Source organism: Colobus angolensis, unplaced genomic scaffold (assembly GCF_000951035.1).
Source record: "Colobus angolensis palliatus isolate OR3802 unplaced genomic scaffold, Cang.pa_1.0 Scaffold250, whole genome shotgun sequence".
In the NCBI taxonomy this organism is placed as follows: domain Eukaryota; kingdom Metazoa; phylum Chordata; class Mammalia; order Primates; family Cercopithecidae; genus Colobus; species Colobus angolensis.
This window is the reverse complement of record NW_012115711.1, coordinates 548,996-555,200: the sequence shown is the minus strand read 5'-3', so window position 1 is coordinate 555,200 and position 6,205 is coordinate 548,996. Positions and strand designations below refer to the sequence as shown.

The following is a 6,205-nucleotide window of genomic DNA, read 5'->3' as shown; positions in this document are numbered from 1 at the left end:
AAATTTAGCCGGGTTTGGTGGCACGCACCTGCAACTCCAGCTACTTGGGAGGCTGAGGCAGGAGAATTGCTGAACCCAGGAAGCAGAGGTTGCAGTGAACTGAGATCGTGCCACTGCACTCCAGCCTGGGTGACAGAGTGAGACTCTGTCTCAAAAAAAGAAAATAAAATAAAATAATAAATAAATAAATAAGTAAATAAGAGTTAATATGCTCACAACAGATCCTGAGACATGGTATGTGAGTTAAACAGTACCACTGGGTATGAATGTTTCTCATTCATAAGAACCATTAGGTTTTAAGGTCCCTGAAGCCTCTTCAACTTCACATCTGCAGAAGGAGCAGCCAGAGGCTCCCTTTCCTTTCCTTACATGGGTCTGGGGTCAAGGTCATTAACTCAGTCTCCCACTGTCTTAACTTCCTGAATGGTGGTCTGGAGTTATTCTTCTGGGTGCTTGCCAAGGCCCATCTGTGGGTCTTCCTCAGTCTCAGTGGTAGATGAGGAAGCAGTGGTTTCCCCAGGCCAGAGACATCTCCACAGCAGGTCCCTCAATTCCACCCTGCCCAATGGGCCCTGCTTTTCGACTCAGAGGTCCCCAGAATGTGGGGTGGGCCTTTGGAGCTGACTGAAGGACTCCAAGGGGATGGGGTAGGGCGTGGTTACCGTCCAAATTTAGCCTTTAGTCAGGGAAGGGGGTGGTGGGGGAGTGGATGGTTTGGGGACGACTGGACCTCAGACTGGGTCCCTTGTAAGGATGTGAGGGCAGGCTCAAGAGGGGTTTCCTTCGAGTCAAACACATTCACTCCCCTCCGTCTTCTGGTTTTTAGTCCCCGCCAGGGGACCACACAGATGAGTCCAGGCGAAAGGAGCAACCACAACTGCCCGGCCACCTCTACTCCGCGCCAAACGAAACCGCCCCGGGGCGCCGCACGTTACCGCCCTCTGTGACCTGTCGCTGTCACACACTGAGTGAGTGTGAGAAGACGAGACCTCGGGAGAAGGAGGGCGACAGCGGGCACCAATATACACAGGTCCTTCATCCATAGCTCCTAACAGCCACCCGCTATGGGCCGGGCCTCCGGCCTCCCAGCTGCCAGCTCCACTGTAGACACTCCAGTCGCACTGGGAGCGCCGTGTGAGCAGGACACGCATGCGCGGGCAGTACCTCCACTGGTGAGCCGTCTGACCCCGCCGGGAACCTGGCAGGGGTGGGGAGCGCATGCGCAGATGCCGCGCACCGCTCCCTAAACACCGGGTATGGGTGGCAGCTAGACTCTGGACCTGTGAATCTCGGTGCCCGCTGTCGCCCTCCTTCTTCTCCCGGGTCTCGTCTTCTCACGCTCACTCGGTCAGGTCTATAGTATAGCCTGGTACTGGAGTCTCAGTGTAAGTCCTTCCGTTTAATCAGCAGTCCCTCTAATATAGAAAATGAATGAGTGAATAGCAAACATGGTAAATCTAAGGTGACTTTGCTTAAAGCGGGTGAGGCCAGTACCCTACCCTTGGTTCCAGAGCAGGCGTCTTCTCTTCCTCACCTGGAAGTGGCGGAAAAAAAAGAACTTGTCTTCTGCCCGTGCCTGATCAGGGGCTCCCCACTGCACCCCACACCCACGCCTTTGGGACAGTCTCACATGGCGAAAGTGGCCTAGGGTGGAGGGCACGGCACTAAGCACGACTGTGACTACAGACTGACTGCTTTTTTAGCCCAGGCACCTTGCTGACATGATTCGTTTCGGATAAGTCAAGTATTCATATTCCCACTTCACAGTGGAGGAAATTGAGGCTGACCCCAAAGCTGCCCCTTTAGTGGGTGCGCGATCAAGACTTATCACATAAACTGCCTTTAAGGGATGGCACCACCACTCCGCGGGTCCCCTACTTCTGGTTGTTGCCCAATCACACTGGCAGGGGTTTCACTGGCAGCTGCAGCCCCGCCCGGCTGACTCATCTTCCCCAATGCCATTTGATTCTGTTCCAAGTCTTTCCTAACTCGACCTTGGCAGGCGCGGAGCGGAAGGGATTATTGTCCTCCCGATTTGGGGCTGGGGGAGTTGGAAAACTAGTCTAACTCCTGGGCTGGAGAGCTAGGAAGCCCAAGAGGGCCAAGCCCTGGGTGTCTGCCTCTGACGACGAGCAGAGTGGAGGCCCTCGGTTAGCAGGATGGATGGTGAGGAGTCTGGGAAGGAGAAGAATGGCTCAGCGCGGCTTGCCTGAGCCTCCCTCCTCCCAGTACCCAGCCCCTGCTGGCGGCGGCTGTCACTCCTCGCTGTGGCGCCAGCTGGCTCCCGCTTCCTCGCCTTCATTCCTAACTGCTTGCTCTCCTGCCTTCCTTCGGGCTTTTCACATCCTCTTCTTTTCCTCTCTTGCTCCCCTCCTGTTTGCCTTTCTCGACTTTCATATCGCCAGAAGATGGTCGCCTCCCTCCCGTTTCTCCCCACTCCGAATAAAAAACAGAAAACCCAACTGGTCCTATACTGGCTTCCCTAAGTCTACAGATGACTCCTGGCTTTCTAGCTCACCTGCCTGGGGGGATGTGTAAACCATGAGGTGATTTTTCCAAGACTGTGAAGGGAAGGTGGGTACAAGCGGAACTGACACTGTATACTGCTCACAACACTTACTGATTCCACCGGAAGATACAGGTTTATTGCTGTGTCACACATATGCATTCATTCACTCAGCAAACACTGCCATCTGTTCTATGCCAGCCTCTCTGTGTTGCGTAGTAAGGATACAGAGATCAGAATAGATCCCCAGTCTCTCAGGTGGGTAAGTGTTGGTTCAGAGCTGTGGGACCCTCAGAAGGGGCATCTCACCATCCTGGGGGTTATCTGTGGGGTAGGATTGCCACATTTAGCAAATAAAAATACAGGGTGCCCACAAGTCTGAATTTCAGATAAATAACAAATAGTTTTACAATATAAGCATGTCCCAAAGATTGCATGGGATTACTTACACGAAAAAATTATTTGGCTGGGCACAGTGGCTCATACCTGTAATCCCAGTACTTTGGGAGGCCGAGGTGGGTGGATCATCTGAGGTCAACAGTTCAAGACCAGCCTGACCAACATGATGAAACTCTGTCTCTACTAAAAATACAAAAATTAGCCGAGTGTGGTGGTGGGCACCTGTAGTCCCAGCTACTAGGAAGGCTGAGGCAGGAGAATTGCTTGAATCCAGGAGGAGAAGGTTGCAGTGAGCTGAGATCATGCCACTGCACTCCAGCCTGAGTGACAGAGCGAGATTCCGTCCCCCCCAAAAAAAAAAAAAAAAAAATTCATCGTTTATCTGAAATTCAAATTTAATTACTGAGCATCCTATACCTCATCTGGCAACACTACTGTGGGGGTATCAAGTAGTGTGTTGTTACTGGAAAGTATCATGTTATAGAGGTCAAAGTTAGCCAGCAGCCATTGGATTATGGAAAGCCTTAAAAGTGAGGAGGTGGGGGCCGGGCGTGGTGGCTCACGCCTGTAATTTCAGTACTTTGGGAGGCTGAGGTGGGCAGATCACCTGAGGTCAGGAGTTCGAAACCAGCCTGGCCAACATGGTGAAACCCTGTCTCTACTAAAAATACAAAAATTAGCCGGGTGTGGTCGTGGGCACCTGTAGTCCTAGCTACTCCGGAGGCTGAGGCATGAGAATCGCTTGAATCCCGGAGGTGGAGGCTGCAGTGAGTTGAGATTTTGCCACTGCACTCCAGCCTGGACAACAGAGGAAGACTCCCCCCCACCTCCAAAAAAGAAAAAAGTGAAGAGGGGGCACTAAAGGAGTTTGAAAGCAAGTGATAACAATAAAAATTGGGTTTTAGGAAGAGGCTTCTGCTGGTTTCTTGGATGATCATTTTAAGAGCAACAACAGTGGAGTCTGACCAGTTGCAATTGTACAGGCAAGAGATTTTGGATAGTGATAATAGGAAAGTAGGAGGGAGGAGGTGCCAGATTCAAAAAGTACGTAGGAGTTAAATCAGCAGGACTTGGCAGTTGCTTAAATGGGGTGAAGAGGGCGTGAGTCCCAGGATCTGGCTTGGGTATCTAGGAAGTTAGTACTGCAACCAATTGAGGTACAGCAGTTTTAGGGGGCAATGATTGAGTTTAATTTAGGACATCTGGTGTAGAGGGCCAGCAAATTATTTGCTATATGATTCTTATTTTTTTTTTTTTTTTTTTGAGATGGAGTCTTGCTCTGTCGCCCAGGCTGGAGTGCAGTGGCCGGATCTCAGCTCACTGCAAGCTCCGCCTCCTGGGTTTACGCTATTCTCCTGCCTCAGCCTCCGGAGTAGCTGGGACTACAGGCGCCCGCCACCTTGCCCGGCTAGTTTTTTTTTTGTATTTTTTAGTAAAGACGGGGTTTCACTGTGTTAGCCAGGATGGTCTCGATCTCCTGACCTCGTGATCCACCTGTCTCGGCCTCCCAAAGTGCTGGGATTACAGGCTTGAGCCACCGCGCCCGGCCTGCTATATGATTCTGAAGTTCAGTGGAGAAGATGAGCTCAAAGTAGAGACTGGGAAGTCCTCAGCAGAGAGGGAGTATTGAAACCAGGAGATGGGTAAGCTCCCCAGAGAGGGGGCAGAAGAAAAAGAACCCAGGGAGGAGACAAAAGACTTTGACACTAAGAAAGATCAGATTTTCATTATTATGGTTGTTGCATATCTCTCAAAATAACATCACTATTTCAAAAATCATGGTCGTCACTAGACCTGTTGATAGAGCTTGCTATTTAATGTGTTAATAAAGAAGTACATATATTAACTACATTACAGATGTGTTTCTTATTATTTTGAAAATTGTACCCCAATATAATTGGTTTCTTTTGTAATCCTACTTATAACTACATTACAGATGTGTTTCTTATTATTTTGAAAATTGTACCCCAATATAATTGGTTTCTTTTGTAATCCTACTTATAAGACTCATGCATTATTCTGGGAAGGGATTCCTCAGACTTCGCCAAACTGCCACAGGTGTCCATAGCATAGAAAAGGATGAGAAACACTGCTCTGAAGAGTAACCATAGCTCACATTTATATAGCTCTTGCTAAAGACCAAGCACTGTTCCAATACCTTTTTAAATATATAGTTGTTAACTCATTTATTCCTAACAACTCTACGAATTTGATTATACTCATTTTACAGAAGAGGAAACTGAGGCACATCTGTTAAGTAACTTATCCAGGGTCGTTCGGCTAGTAAATAATAGAGCTGAGGCTGGGTGCGATGGCTCATGCCTGTAATCCCAGCACTTTGGGAGGCCGAGGCAGGGCGGATCACCTGAGGTCAGGAGTTCGAGACCAGACTGGCCAACATGGTAAAATACCGTCTCTATTAAAAATACAAAAATTAGCCGGGGGTGGTGGTCCATGCCTGTAATCTCAGCTACTCTGGAGGCTGAGGCAGGAGAATCGCTTGAACCCGGGAGGCGGAGGTTGCAGTGAGCCAAGATGCGCCACTGCACTCCAGCCTGGGCAGCAGAGTGAGACTACATCTCAAAAAAAAAAAAAAAAAAAGTGGTAGAGGGGAAGTGATCCAAGACAAGTTGAGAACATGGTCAGAGAGAGAAAAGATGGTGTGTAGATGCTGGGGAGGGCAGGAGGTTATTCCAGGGAATGACAAGTGCAATAATGTGGCCTGGACGTGTGGTTAGAGAGGAGGTGAAGGCTTCCGGAGTTGGGCAGGTGAAAGAATCATGAAACTGGGCCTGGAAATTCTTCCAAGATTAATTCATTAATTCATTTATTTAACACATTTGTTTTAAGTGTCTTCTACACGCCAAGCAGTGTTCTTGGCATTGGGTGAACCCCCTGAACAAGCCCCTGGTGCCATGGGGCTTACCTTCCAGCAGGGGGAGAACTACACAAACAAGGCCAGGTTAGAGGAGTGTGCAGGCTCACAAGCCTGTAGGCACAATCCTGCAATGCCAAAAGTTCTGAAAGCATAAGGTTGTTTTTCATACTTTGGAGCCCAAACTCAATAGGTGACAAAACCTGACCTGCAGTAGTGTGAGGCTATTTATATATAGTCTTTATTCACACTTGGTGTGAATTTTCATATCTTTCACTTCAGAAATATTAATGTTTCATTACCATGCTCCAGGTCTTTCTCAATAGATATATAATATAGACTATATAAAGAGTTATGTTTGACTAGTTTTTTTAAAGAGTTATGTAGGGGGGCCGGGCGCGGTGGCTCAAGCCTGTAATCCCAGC

General features: G+C 49.0%; 1 pseudogene; it reads left to right on the top strand.

Moving 5' to 3' along the window:
- The window catches only part of LOC105514919, a 15,254-nt pseudogene extending 14,630 nt beyond the window's left edge, over positions 1-624 (top strand).
- The last annotated feature ends 5,581 nt before the right edge of the window (positions 625-6,205 follow it).